Source organism: Bombyx mori, chromosome 14 (assembly GCF_030269925.1).
Source record: "Bombyx mori chromosome 14, ASM3026992v2".
NCBI lineage: Eukaryota > Metazoa > Arthropoda > Insecta > Lepidoptera > Bombycidae > Bombyx > Bombyx mori.
In genome coordinates, this window is record NC_085120.1 from 909,339 (window position 1) to 925,606 (window position 16,268).

Consider the following 16,268-nt stretch of genomic DNA (forward strand, 5'->3'; position numbering starts at 1 on the left):
GAGAACCCTACGATACCCTCCGAGAACCCTACAATCAAATCGCATTAATAAGTCTCAAACCTACATAGTTACAAGTAACGCAAGTATAACAGATGCGCTACTCAGAGAAACTTTTTATTCCTGCAGGTCAATGAGAATCAAAGAAAAACCTACGAGAATCAACGAGGCCGGTGCAGAGCGCGCACCGTCTGTCAGAATGGCCGTGTCGGCGCAAATATGACTATTTACCTACTGATCATCAACTAATTACTCTGTGATAAGAAACTAATGTTAAACATTCCCTTTTATTGTAATTTCAATACTTTAAAATCTTGTAAACACGCTCACGTGTTTAATACTTGTAAACACGCTGACGTGTACGTAAACACGCTGACGTGTACGAAGTCCTATAAATACGGCCGTGCTGTCTAGCGTTTATTCATTCGTGTCCGAGCCGTTGTACTGTACGGATCTCTCTGTAAAGTTGTTACGCTTCTCGTGCAATATACGCAGTTCTCGTGAAGTTTTCTTTTAGTAACCCAAATATGAGTCACCATCAAGAAAGTAATAACCGTGACGTCACTAGTGCTGACGTCACACTTTTTAAAAACATTGCTTTTGTATCTCCTCCGTCATATACTATAATAGAATACTGTAAAAAACATCATCGTAGAATGTCCACAGTTTTCTATGAGCAATGTTGAATCTAATTCATGTTGCGGCCCCTTAGAGATTCATTAGCAAAGAACTTTCTGTTTACAAATTAACACAGTAATTTTGACAAAAAGACATAATGCTGGTCGTTTTCGTAAATAATTTTGGGCCGTGTCCCTAACGCGGTAGCGAGTGGCCAATTGTTAACGAGAATCAGTTTCCCCATTATGAATTTATTGAGGCGTCCTTTCAAATTTACAAGAAATATTGTTTAGGTGTATGGGAGAATGGGAGTTGATAGTTATATTCAAGGCAAATCGGATAACCATTAATTTTCGATTGACTGGGTGGTGTATTATTTAGCATGCTTGACTATTGGGCCGAGGGTCGTGGGCTCGATTGCCACCTTGGGCAAACATTCGTGTGATGAACAAGTTTGCTTTCTTACTGTATCTTTAAAGCTACATCTATGATTCTTGTGACATCGTTGGAAAACGAATGCTTCTTTAAGCACCATTATTGAACGGCATGCATTACGTTGCATTGTCAGACTCTGAACAATTAGATTTGATTTCAAATGCTCAACAATGAACGATAACTTTACCAAATAAAATGAAGCTATGGTATAATAATAAAAAATAACTTTTAAAGTTTTTAATTGAATGGTCACACCCCAGGGACTACCGTGCCGACTCGGACTAACAACTTTTAAATTCATTTCAATTAATTTAATACTGTTTTGTATCCCCAAAGGTAAAAAATCGATACACGTTTGAATATTCTAATGACATTTGTTCGACAAGAGGCAGACCAAAGGGCTGAATGAGTTTTCACAATATTGGATCGAAGTTCAAAAATAAAATGAATAAAGGTAAGCTTTTAATATTCAAGTCGCTACAAAACTGGATTTTCAGTTTTAGAATGGATATAATGTAGAATAAGGTACATTATCGACACAAGACTGTCGGCAAGGCTCTCGAGGCAAATCGCACCTGAGCAAGGATTTGCTTAAGGAAGATGGATCCGCGAACAAATTCTTATATATTATACAATATAATGAAAAGGCCAAGGAATTTAATTCCATCCCATATATTGCAGACTCCCATGAAGCATTAGATACGGTCATATTGAAACACCTCTGGAAGATACGTGCGGAAATGGGTGTACTGCCCCGTCTAATAATACGTTTAAGGAGGCGATGCTACAGTACCGCAGTGATTAAAATGGACGACATCCTTTTAGGAAACTTCCAAATCCAGGGTGGGGTACGTCAAGGATGTATCTTATCGCCGTTACTTTTCAATTCAAATAGTACATTATGCGCATTATCTTAGAAGAATGGGACACAAAGTTATATCAGTTGGGGGAGAGGTGGTTAATGATTTGAGATACACTGATGATAATATCATTCTCGCACAGAATGGAGATGACATGGGAAATCTACTGATTCGTCTAGAAACAACAAGCCTTATATTTTGGCTTGCTATAACCGAGACAAGACGAAAGTTAGTAGTAAAAGATAGTGGACCGGGCTGAACAAAATCGATCCGACGTAGAAACCAAAGCCAGCTACGAAGTTTTTTTTTTATTGCTTATGTGGGTGGAACGAGCTCACAGCCCACCTGGTGTTAAGTGGTTACTAGAGCCCATAGACATCTACAACATAAACGCGCCACCCGCCTTGAGGTATAAGTTCTAAGGTCTCAGTATAGTTACAACGGCTGCCCCACCCTTTTAACCGAAACGCATTACTGCTTCACGGCAGAAATAGGCGGGGTGGTGATACCTACCCGCGCGGACTCACAAGAGGTCAAAATGACAGCTATGGCATGTCCTTCTTCAAACGAGGTTTGTGGAGAGTATTAAGCGTTTGCTTAATACTCTCCACAAACTAGGCATTGCTGAAGTTCCTGGGCGACGGTAACCACTCACCATCAGGAGGGCCATATGTTCGTCTGCCTGCAAGGGCAATAAAAAGAACAATATTTAAAAATGTGTATAAGAATGTCAGTCTCTGGCACCCACAGCACAGGGAATCCTAAATTGGGGCCGGATGACCGTGTGTGATTTGTTCTCATTTATTATTCATTTATTCATATTTAAATAGTTTTCTTGAAAGTCGTTACTCATCAAGTTAATTGTATTTTTTTGACTTGTTTTTTCTTTTATTGTGAATATTTCTATTTATTTAAAAAAAAGAAAATATTTGAGAAAAAACAAAAAAAAAAGCCCGCTGAGTTTGTTTCGCCGGTTCTTCTCAGGACTGTGGCTTTTTTTGGAACCGGTGGTAGAGTTAACATTGTTATTTGTATTTTGACATTCAACAAGTGTGTCATACTGACATCTAAGTTGAAATAAATTATTTTGAATTTGAATTTGAATTTGAATTCATGGCTTCGCTGTCATTATTCAAAACGGTCTGGATGAACTACAATCAAGCTGTAATACCGATAGTTTCCATTTTTTTTCTTTTTTTTCCACCTTATCCCACTAGGTGGGGTCGGTACAGCTATTTTTTCTCTTCCATTCTCTTCTATGAGTCGTCATCTCAACACTCACTCCTCTCTCTCTTCTGTCGTCATTCACACACTCCATCCATGTCTTCTTTGGTCGACCTCTTCCCCCTCTATCTTGCACTACCATTTCTATACATCTCCTAGTCACATGCATCTTCTCTCTTAGCATCACATGTCCGCACACAAGTTTCCTGTTAAAACAAAATTATACGCTTTTCACAACGAAGAATGGAAGAAAAACATTTCTCGTGAAAGATACGAGGATACGAATTTTTTTAGTTGTTTGTATGTTATTTCGGAATTGTTACACAAACAGCAATATCTAATGTAAACACATTTTAGGTTACAGTGATCTTACTTATGGTTAGTCGATCAGGGCCGGGCTGAGTTTTCGCTGTGGGACTTACAGATCCGGCACGTTCCGAGCCAGGGCCAAATTAGAAAAATTCCGTGGGTCATTAAATGAATTGGACGCGCCGAAATCGATTATATTTATTTGGAGCCTGTGACTCTGCAATAATAAACAGTATCCTCCCCATATCTTTCGCGAAGCAGTTTCAATGTATTTTTATACGTTACATAATTAATAAATTACCTATATATTTGAGTTCGATACAGTAAAGATTGGGGATCTCGGAAATCTTGAAATAATTTAAAAAGTAATCAAAACTACGCGGTATGAGATCGCGTTTTTCATTGTAATTCTATTATTTTCAACGATTAGAATACTTAGTAGTTTTTGTACTTTATAGTCAAGGAACGTTTTACTGGTGGTAGGACCTCTTGTGAGTCCGCGCGGATAGGTACCACCGCCCTGCCTATTTCTGCCGTGAAGCAGTAATGCGTTTCGGTTTGAAGGGTGGGGCAGCCTTTGTAACTATACTGAGATCTTAGAACTTATACCTCAAGGTGGGTGGCGCATTTACGTTGTAGATGTCCATGGGCTCCAGTAACCACTTAGCACCAGGTGGGCTATGAGCTCGTTCACCCATCTAAGCAATAAAAAAAGGAAGATTCTTTTTTACTTGCCCTGGGCCGAACCTTCTACGAGGTCCCCGCGCCTAGGGGGCGCGCGGGTATGTGGGACTGGTCCGCGACTGTGAGACCGCGGGCCCAAGGATGTTTTCAGGGACCTACCCACTAAACGACTCCACTGCACTCTTCGCCAAGCGTCCGATCCCCTCCGTGGTCAGAACCCGGATGAAGTAAGTGGGTTACCGCGGTCAACACTACAACCAGACGGCGCAGCACACCCCAAGGAGCCCGTTTCAGAGCCTTCGAGGCGAATAGAAGGTTCTAAAACGTCGGCCGTCTCGGTACGACAGCCCATCAGGCCGCTCAGACAGTTCCGCTGGTGTCCCGGAATACCCCGCTGGACCAGAACCAGCCCAGACCAGACCTTTAGAACTTATATCTCAAGATAGGTGGCACATTTACGTTGTAGATGTCTATGGGCTCCAGTAACCACTTAACACCAGGTGGGCTGTGAGCTCGTCTACACATCTAAGCAATAAAAAAAAACAGTTGACCTAATTATCGCATAAGAACATATTGTTGAAATATTGCGATGTGCCAAGATGATGATTGATTGATGATGAGACACTAGGGTTGTGTCGAAGCGCGAAACATAAATTACATTTTAACCGGGACTCAATATGACCCCCTCGTTCTTACATTTCGACCACCCCTGCCAAACCACTCCCCGCAATTCTTTCAGCACTTAGATGCACTGTATTCGTGCTTCTTACGGGTTTTACTCTAATGGAAATGAGAATTTTTCGGAGCACGATTTAAAGAAATAAATATTATGACGTTTTTAGATAAGACAGGCGTTCACGGCTCGTCTGATAATGAATAATAAGGTTTCATCAATAGCACGCTACGGTTCCGGTAACCACTAAACACCAGGTGGGCTGTAAGCTCGTCCACCCATCTATGCTATAAAAAAGATGTGTGATGTTGTGGGACACCGGATAGGAACGAAGTTCCTTATTATAAAAATATTAAGTTTAAGTTCTATTCGAGGCAAAGAAAATAAAACTGGAGGTTTCGCAACAACCTACGGTCATTCGGTAACGTGCGAACTTATTGTGGTACACTTCATTCACGGTTGTTTGCATAAGAGTTAGTGTATTGCGCAAATGAACGCTCTGAGATCGTGGTCAATGAATGATAAAAAAAAGGTTATTTTTTGTACGTTATTACAAAGTTAACGCGTACACTGTGTGCATTACTAATAAAAATCTTACGTTACGGACGTTTTTTCCCGTTTAGGGTATCCCTCCACATCGTCCCATAAGGAACTTCGTTCCAAAAAAAAGGTTGCCTGTAAATACGTTTACTTATCCAGATTTAGTAACAAATACTTTTATGGTTACACAATGCCAATTTGTGTTTTATCACACGTAAATAATACTAGAGGATGACCGAGCTTTGCTCGTTTTTTTTTTTTATAACGCCATCTTGTTGTTTCTTTAAAGCGGTTAGTTGCCCTCAATTAAGAAAAATAGTATTATTATTCGCTAATAGATATCGGGAAGAGTTGATTATTGAAAACACGAATAAGCTAGCTAGATCGATTTATCGCCCCCGAAATCCCCTGTATACTATTTTTTATAAAAATCGTTAGAGCCGTTTCCGAGATTCAGATTATATATATTGTATTAATATACAAGAATTGCTCGTTTAAAGGTATAAGATATTAAACGCAATATAAAGCCAATATAATACCTATAATATTCAACATTTTCAATGAAGTCTGGATTCTCGACACGTATTCAGATGAGGCAGAAATCGGCACAATAGGCAACGGACGACGAGACTCTGTATTTACACGGACCGAAGACGAATTCGAAATTCAATAGTTATCATGAAATTTTTATCGGAAAATATAATATAAAATTGTCCAGAACGAAATTGAACAGAAAAACGTGAATTATTATTACGAACACTTCAACTTCACTTTTGGTCTTGAATTATTTATGTTAGTCCAGAGAAGGTTTTTTTATTTATTGCTTAGGTAGGTGGACGAGCTCACAGCCCACCTGATGTTAAGTGGTTACTGGAACCCATAGACACCCACGACGTAAATGCGCCAACCACCTTGAGTTATAAGATCTAAGGTCTCAAGTATAGTTACAGTATAGTTTAAAAGGTAGATAAATATGGAAGTGCTCGTAATGAAATAAAAATAACAATTTTGTTTTTCCTTTAATGTGTCCCCCGTCGGACGGATTCCTTTTGTTTGTTTTAAGTTTATTTTATACAAAAGTTTAGGTCTTTTATTTATCGATTGAGGCATTACGAAGTCTGCCGGGTCAGCTAGTATTTCATAAAAATGAAACTATTCGATTAATATTAATTACAATTTTACATCGGTTTTACAGTTAAGTACTATTTTCTGATCTATTTATTTCAATCGATTTTTAAGTAGCTACTGTTGAGATTTATTATTTACAATAATCTTTTCTTTTCGGAATAGTATTTTTATTCACAAAACGAAATTGAACATTTATTAAGTACTAGAAATGAATCTAAGTTTTTAGGTGGCAATAGTGTTTATATATTTTAAATTTTGATCAATGGGCGAACATTAAATGCAACAAAAGAAACATAAAAAATTCTCATGTTTCTTTTTCCTCCGTGATTGGTGTCGTAAGCTCAGGTAAAACAATTTTTTTATTGTCCTAGTAGGCAGACGAGCGTACCGCCCACCTGATGGTGAGTGGTTACCGTCGTTCCAAGCCGCTGCCTACCGTTAATATAAATAAAATACAACCAAAGGGAATTTTAATACCAAACTCCAAGAAAGGATCGTAAACTGACCCCATAGTTTGACAAGGTCAGCAGCGCAGATCAATGATGCGAAAAAAAGTTTCCTTACTAAAATATCGATGTGAAAAAATGATAAACCGATGCTTTTTTTGGTGTCAGATATTAAAAAATAGTTTCGGTGAAGTTAAAGCAAAAAACGTATGTTCAAAACGTGAGTTTTGATTGATGATCTACTGGAATATTCACACCGCAACGTAATATGCGACATGAACCATTTGTAACTAACATAACGAGATAGATATATTTTTATGTGTGTGCCTTCAAAATGGGTGCTATTTATATAAGCAGTTATACGTATAGAACAATATGTCGTGTCCCTATTATATAGGTCTATGACGTATGTGTTGCGTCAAGCGTCCCGGGCGCCATTAAGCAGGCCGAATTCAGGCAACATTGGAGGAAGCTGGTGCAAAAACTGGACCAAGGTGGTCACGACCCTCAGTAATGAGGAAACGACAAAGAAGAAGAAGAAGAAGAAGAAGTTGCGTCAAATACACGATAGTGTGTGTAATGTTTTCCTTAGTGTTTTAATGTATTTTTAAAAAATATAAGCATTGTGCACTTCTTCTCTATATTCTCTATAAGTGTGGGAAATTTCATACTCCTCCGTCCGCGCAATTTTCGTACAAAGGGATACAAAGTTTTTGCTTCACGTACTAATATACAGATAAAGGTGCTCAAACAACATACTATTTTGGAACTCTTTTTTCAATGTATGCAGTCGGTACCTGTAATTGTCTCAACTTCGATAAACCGGCACAACACGAGAACCCTCTCATCGTGGCCGCCGGTAACTACATTCCCGATCCTGCGGAAAGAATGCAAAGCAGTCGACGTCACCCAAAACACGTCATTTCGGATCCTCCCGATCCACTAACGGTGCTTTTAGGTACTTCAAGCACCGGTCACCGTTCTCGTCCCGTAAATTAACCCTCAGACACAGCCCACTGAGTTTCTCACTGGATCTTCTCAGTGGGTCGTGTTTCCGATCCGTTGGTAGATTCTGCGAAGCACGGCTCTTGCTAGGGTTCGTGTTAGCAACGTCGTCAGGTTTGAGCCCCGTGAGCTTACCTACTAGTTAAAGTAAATCAATGTAACTAGTCAGGTCATAAGTATTGTCACACAGTAAAAACTTTTCTTTTAGAATGGTGGCCACAAAAAAGTTTATTGAATTCGAATTTCGAATTGTTCATGAAAATAAAAATGTATACTTTTAGAATTTTACTCATTACACAAATATGGAGTGGACGCTTAAAGAAGACCGTGTTGCGGTTATTGCGTTGCATCGTTGCGGTTACGCGCCAATTCAAATTTTTAACATACTGAAAAATTTGAATATAACCAAAAGATTCGTTTATCGTACCATCAAACGATACAATGAAGACTCTAGTGTAGATGACAGGTCAAGAAGTGGTCGCCCTCGGTCTGTTAGGACTCCAGCAGTGATAAAAGCTGTGAAGGCGCGAATTCAAAGAAATCCCAAACGTAAGCAGAAACTGCTGGCCCTGCAGATGGGGTTAAGCAGAACCACGGTGAAAAGGGTGTTAAATGAAGACTTAGGGCTTCGGGCATATCGAAGAAAAACAGAACATCGTTTGAATGCTCGTCTAATGGACCTGAGACTGAAGAGATGCCGCGCTTTGTTGATGCGGTACGCGGGAAAAAAATATCGGGACTTTTTTTTTTCGGATGAAAAAATTTTACCGTAGAAGAGAGCTACAACAAACAAAATGATAAGGTGTACGCACACAGTAGTGAAGAAGCGAGCAACCGTATTCCGCGTGTCCAACGAGGTCATTTTCCATCCTCGCTCATGGTATGGTTGGAAGTTTCTTATTGGGGCTTAACAGAGGTACATTTTTGTGAGAAAGGTGTAAAAACGAATGCAGTTGTGTATCAAAATACAGTCCTGACGAACCTTGTGGAACCTGTTTCTCATACCATGTTCAATAACAGGCACTGGGTATTCCAACAAGATTCGGCGCCAGCTCATAGAGCGAAGAGCACACAAGACTGGCTGGCGGCGCGTGAAATCGACTTCATCCGGCACGAAGACTGGCCCTCCTCCAGTCCAGATTTGAATCCGTTAGATTACAAGATATGGCAACACTTGGAGGAAAAGGCGTGCTCAAAGCCTCATCCCAATTTGGAGTCACTCAAGACATCCTTGATTAAGGCAGCCGCCGATATTGACATGGACCTCGTTCGTGCTGCGATAGACGACTGGCCGCGCAGATTGTAGGCCTGTATTCAAAATCACGGAGGTCATTTTGAATAAACTTTAGTGTCATAAGAATCTTTGTTTTGTTAAGTTCATTTTGGTATATGAATGGTTATATAATTAATGAACTTGTTTCAATTATTTTACATTAAACATGTGACAGAATTTATGACCTGACTAGGTATATGAAACCTGTCATGTTCTGTGCAGATGTATAACATGTTGGTACCCAATAAATAAAATAAAATAAAACTCTACAAACTTCCCCTTGGACCCCAACAATAGGCGTACCACAGCTCGCATCCATAAATTACACTATCTTCATCGTCAGTAGCTATAACATCCCTTTTTTTAAATAAGGTTCGCCTCATACATTCACACACGACTACCTTAGCCTAGGTGGATACATTGTGTTTTCAACGGCACTAAACTCCTATTCACACTTTACATCTTATTCGTAGCGGTGTGAGTGAGTCTATCACGAATGAATAAACTTCTAATCGATTATCGAAAACGCGCCAAACAAAATTGTGAGCGTTAAAATTTATCTCGAATATTCGGTGGCTGTTGTGAAATAATGTGCGATGGACATTGTTACCCATTCAACATAGTTTGGGGGTTTCAGTGATGACACACAAAGTAACTGGTTCAATAATAAAAAACACATTTTACGTGATCATTCTCTCTTGTGATTTCAAAAGTTGTTTTACTAGTTATGTGGCGAATTTTGATCCTATATAAGTGGCTATTGATTCAACCAACCCATTTTTACCGAAAAGTACTCGTGCCTTCCAGTTGCACTATTGAGACAGACTTAAAAAAAAAAAAAAAAATCCTCAATGTCCATGGGCACTTAACACCAGATATGCCGTCAGTTAAATCACTGATTTGCGCAATAAAATAAGTGTTTCAGGTTTTTCTGATATCGCAGAATGACAATAAATAATGATCATTACACATGACATCGTTACAAGATTTTACGGCATCTAACACACCAGCAAATTACCTTAAAATCAAAGAGCCGAATTATTATATTTCACATTTATAAAACGCGCCCAATGAATTGACATTAGAAGATTACAAAAGAAATTCATTTTATTCTTTAACAAAATAGCATACATTTGCTTTAACAAAGCTACTCTTCATAATGTACATTAACATATTACTGAAGTTGCACGGCCAGGATTTGCATTAAAGAAACATTCCTTGGGCTTTGTTATGGCGGGAAACTCTCGGTCGTGTTGTGAATTTTCATTTTAAACGCTTCGAATAAAACTGGGTTCAGTATAAATGACAGGACCCCGTAAAAAAGGATTCAAAACGCGCGTTTAGCGTACAACGGTTTTAAACTGACTGCGGCATCGTAAAATATCATGAATTGTTAAGGGCATATTGTAATGCTATTTTTTTGATTCGAAAATTGTTTTATCAGCGCACTGTGTGGTGATGATCATGAGCAATCTCTACTCTTCAGTGAGGCTTGAATAGCGACCGGAATGGCGAGTAGATCAACGATCTCCACTTGCGACGGGCCCACGATCAGGTAAGCCACTGCAATAAAAAAGCACTAATTTTTCTAATGAAAATACATACTTTATAATACTCACCATTGACTTCCACGCTGAAGGAATAACTTTGTGAAATGAAAGTTTCGAAGTCGTCGTGGCCTAACGGATAAGACGCCCGGTGCATTCGTATCTAGCGATGCAACGGTGTTCAAATCCCGCAGGCGGGTACCAATTTTTTTAATGAAATACGTACTTAACAAATGTTTACGATTGACTTCCACGGTGAAGGAATAATATCGTGTAATAAAAATCAAACCCGTAAAATTATAATTTGCGTAATTACTGGTGGTAGGATATCTTGTGAGTCCGCACATGTAGGTACCACCACTCTGCCTATTTCTGCCGTGAAACAGTAATGCGTTTCAGTTTGAACGGTGGAGCAGAGTCGTTGTTCTGTAAAAACTGAGATCTTAGAACTCATGTCTCAAGGTGCAAGGTGCAGGTTGCATTTCGGCATTTACGTTGTAGACGTCTATGGGCCCCGGTAACCACTTAACGCCAGTTTTATTTTTTTATTTTTTATTGCCCTTCTAGGCAGATGAGCATACGGCCTACCTGAAGGTGCGTGATTACCGTCGGCCATGGACTTCAGCAATTGCCAGGGGCAGAGCCAAGCTGCTGCTGCTGGTTGATCGTGAGCTCGAACGTCTGAGTAATTTAAAATAACAAAACCACTCTTAAAGCACGTTTAAACCCGAAGAAACATTCAAGAAACAAAACAACAACAAAAAGAACAAATCAAAAAAGCTCACACCTAGACTTTTCGTCAAATAGTCCTCGTACGTGATTTATGTAAAGCTCAGACTTCAAATTTGTTTCCCAGATACGACTACACAATCTTACAAAACTACAAACATCATCAAAGAAATACAAAAACAGAACTTGAAATTTTTGTTTCACTTACCGCATATCAAACAAGATAATAAATAAAGGACCATCCTAAGCATACAGACGTAATTGCGCCTTGGCATCTTGTGTGCGGAGACAGGGACGTAGTCACCGGAAATCGTATGTGACAGAACTTTAAATTAAATAGAAGCATTCGAGAATGCATTAGTTACGAGCCTTTATTGTTCTAGTGTGTGTCGTTGTCTAGACTTTGTAGTCATCGCGGCGAGCCTAGGCGATGTCTATGCCCAGAAGTGGAAGCTTTTTTTTGGGCTCACGTTCCATTAGGCATAAATACCGCCACCCACCTTGATACATAAGATCCAATGTCATATTCTGTAACTATATACAGCGTTTATAGCTGAAAAAATAATCTTAAAGAAAGAAATATAGATAAAATTTAAGAAAAATTCATTATTTTTTATTCATTAAGTACTCGTAGCTGCGCCCGCGGCTTCTCTTGCAACGAAATGCAATTTTATATCAAAACGCAAAAGTCATACGACGATTCAGAAAGCCAACCTTAACATATTTTGGGTGGTGATTGCTATATTTTTTAATAATATGTATGTCGTGGATAACGACTTTAGTAATATTAAGACGGTGGTTTTGATTATTATTTTAAATGATGAAATGTTGTTTTGATAAATATCACGAAACGAAGGGTAGACTCCGTAACGCCACAGTATAAAATGGCGGTACGTAGACAGAGTCGTGGCATTCCGTGTCAGACAGTAATTCCGTCCGTCTCAGTCAGTGAGTCTCTGTCAGTCAGTCAGTCGGTCAGTCGGTCTGTCGGTATATGCAACGAAACTGTAGGTTTACCCTGTCATTGTGAAAGTTGTGTGTGTTGAGTTTCAATAATTATTATTGAAAAGTTTTATTGACTAAACTGAGTTCAATCGAAAACAAGCGATGACGGAACCTACCGCTCAGCCATCCCTGACGTGTGCTGACATCAGAAGTGAGATCAGGACTCTACTCTCACTGGCGTGACGTGTTTGAATATGTTCGAAGTACAGCAAAAAAAACATGATGCAGATCAGAATACTAGTAGTGGTACGCCACAAGAGCGTGAATGCAGCATACGTAAGTCGTGTAATTACTTCTCTGTTACCTCGATGGAAGATCTGAGCCACGAAGAAATCGTCACATCTTACGTTCTGGCTCATGTTGCCCAGTTTGACCGTCGACTTCATCACATGGCATTTACTAGCGGAAATACAACACGTAACAAGCTATTGCAAGAAATTAAGGCAAGTGCAAATCTCAAGTGAAACTTCGATCGCAATAATGGATCTGTCATGACGAGTGGGTAGTTCCGACAAGAATTATTTTAAGCGGCTGAGACTTTTTGGCGGGAACGCGAGGAGTGAAGTTGTGTGATTTGTTTTATTTTGTCTATTTAGTGTTTCTTCGGGTTTAAATGTGTAATAATGGTGGTTTATTAACCGTTTAATATCTGTGAAAGTGCACAAATGTGGGAAAATGAAACAAAGCCGCTGGACGTAACTTCTCGGGATCCCCCAAAAAGTCCATTGAAAAAATCTTAGTAAATGACCACCATTTTACTGAGATTAGATTTCATCTCATATCATCTCATTTAATTTCATCCCAGTTGATTAATGTCTCAAATTAATCATTTTCATTTCATTTCACTCCATAATATCATTTTTCATAAAATTAAGAATATACATTAAAATAAGACATGACTTAAAGGTCTCAGTTACCAGGTCATAAAATCTCTTAAAAAAAAAAAAAATTAAGCGGCTGACTTCTACTAGAGTTACATGGCACTAGTGCAGTAAAACCAGGACATGAGACTGTGAATTGTCGCTGAAATTTTAGAATCTACTAGATTCAATACCAATAACATTACACGTTCGATGACTTCGGGCTCCAGCAAGCAAGCAAACAAGAAAGCAAGCAAGTTTCCGTGGGGAAGAAAAATTGACACATCTGAAGTCGTCGTGACCTGTAAGATAAGACGTCCGGTGCGTTCGTGTCTGGCGATGCGGCGGTGTTCGGGTTCCGCTGGCGGATGCAGGTTTTTCCGGTGAAGTGCGTGCTTGTGCGTGCTTGACAAGTGTTCGCGGTTGGCTTCCTCAGTGTGGGAGTAACATCGTGTAGGAGAGGTGGAACCCGTAAAATTGTAGTTTGCGTGGTGGCTGGTAAGATTTGTTGCGGTAAGAAGTTTGCATGGTGGTAAAATGTCTTGTGAGTCTGCACAGGTAGCCGGAGGTGACTTCCGCGGTCGCGGCCCACCCAGTCCGCGAGAACCGGGCAGATCGGCTCGACGGTACGGAGGCCGGCCGACGGCTCCGCCAAACGACGAGACCACGCCTCCAGCACGGACTGCCGAGATTGGAGCCCCCGCGCTCCGGCTGCACTTGCGCTAGGGCGCGCCGCCTCGTAGGAGACTGTGAGGTATCCTTGAATAACTTTGACTGCGATCGCGCGCTGCCGGCGTCGCAGCACGGCGTCGTTCTCGTGGGTAAGGACGTGGCACCAGACGGGTGCTCCGTATAGTGCCATCGACCGCACGGGTACCATCACCCTGCCTATTTCTGCCGTGAAGCAGTGGTGTATTTCGGTTTGAAGGGTGGGACAGCGGTTATAACTATACTGAGACCTTAGAACTTCTATCTCAAGGTGTGTGGTGCGTTTACGCTGTGGATGTCTATGGGTTCCAGTAACCACTTAACACAAGGTGGGCTGTGAGCTCGTCCATACATTAAATCGAAGAGCGTAATCAAACGAAATTAGTTACGAAGTTTAAAGGGCCGTTTAAAGTAGTTGAAGTATTGGATGGTGACCGTTACACATTGAAAGCTTTAAATTCAAAACGTACTTACAAATACCCACATGATAAGCTAAGAAAAATGCCAGCATGACACATACCAGTCGAGGTTGATGTAAATGATGATGATGAAGAGCAAGCTTAAATTGTGGTGAAAACTCGAGTAAGGATAGTCTATCGGCCGTATTGTGTTCGACCGTACCAGTAGCTATTACGTAGTCGTAGCCCGGTAGAAATCGGTGTCTCTTGAGGCAACTCAAGTAGTCCGTGGGTGCGCGGTGCGCGTTTGGCTCTGGCGGAGGTCGGGGTCTGTAAAGACCATCGTGTGTAGTCAGCGGGTGATGCACACGGGCGATCCACGCTGTGGATGCGCATCATGAGGGCAATTGCGATTGCTGGTCGGCTGGAGAGCCGTGGCGTTAGATATTTTTACTCGGAAGTTTTCTTTGATCTGAGTTCCTGTAAGCTATGCCTGATTTGTACAGAGTAAATTTGAATTTTGATGAACGACTGTGGTACGTGCTCTGGCTGCTGAATAGTGAACTTTGTATACCCTATTGTTTGATTTGGTTAAAATGGTATTAAAACAGTTTAAAGCTTTGATGACTTTAAAGTTTCCGATAAGTCGCAAAGTGTAGTCAGGAGTGATCGAGCGGAACAAGTGTTCTCGTGGATGTTTTTGATTGTAGGTTAACCATCACACGAGGACATGTACAATCAGGAAGACCATGTCGCAATCAACACGTGATTGCTGCAGCCAATACGAGATATGGGACGCAAACGCCGTCTGTCGGCGCTCGATGGGTCAACTATTCACCGGCCGAGCAGAGCGACGTGCCGGTAGCTGCATACTATCGGGCAATTTTGGTAAATAAGAACAATCTGGTGAGTCGTATTATTTTTATTTGGATTCGGGTGCCGAATGCTCTCTTGTCAAGAAATCTATTAGTAGTATCTTCATAACTCAGTAATTTTATACGATGGTTCTCATAAAAGGTTTCTGTTGTTTTGACTCAAAACTGTACGGAACAAATCCTATGCGATAGTTTATAGCTTACCTATTGTATGTCATGTACTACCTGATAGTTGTTTTAATCGGTTCAGTGAGATTGAGCATTCAGCGAAATAGAACTCTTAAATCTAGTGTCCTTATTCGAAGCCCAGACTTGCGTTATTGATGACCAAGCTCGCGATAAGCTCATGGAATTGTTCTTGACAAGAAGTGCTAGAAGCCGTACATCTTTTGAAGTGAAAACTTCTTTAGAATCGTTGTGATTTCAAACCGGATGCAACGGAAAAAAAAAACGACAGGTAAGAGACACAAATACAAAAATGTGTAGGATGAAGCCAGCAAAGAATGATACAGAAATATACAACATACTATTTAATACAGCGCCATCTGTGAGATTTTTTAATACTAACGTGTGTATGAAAGCTCTTGTAGTGAATTTTAATTTAGGATTATACGTGAAATTAAAATATCAATTCACAGAGGGCGCTACCTTACAATTATTTACTAATGACAAAATTTTACATTTACTTAAGACGTTTAGGATAATTGTATTTTAATTTTGGAAGGTTTCACTTCTACCACGAGTGAATTGCACACATTTTGTTTTTTTTTTTTTTTAAATTGTTCTACCATAAGAATAATAGAGGCGAGCCCCTTCGAATTCTTTATAGTTCGCGTGCTATATCCCAAAAGATTTTTACTTAAAATGATACTGAAAGTAAGAGATTAACTTTGACGAGACCAGAACATTGGAAATTTAGTAAAATTCGATGTTGAATTTTGTTGAAATGAAGAC

The 16,268-nt window shown here is 40.0% G+C and overlaps 1 long non-coding RNA gene across 1 annotated transcript; it reads left to right on the forward strand.

The window, feature by feature from the left end:
- The first annotated feature begins 1,735 nt into the window (after window positions 1–1,735).
- Window positions 1,736–11,660, forward strand: LOC134200070 (uncharacterized). The gene is made up of 3 exons (XR_009974810.1): window positions 1,736–1,898; window positions 10,637–10,747; window positions 11,596–11,660. It is a non-coding gene; the product is annotated as an uncharacterized LOC134200070 (long non-coding RNA).
- Window positions 11,661–16,268: the final 4,608 nt, after the last annotated feature.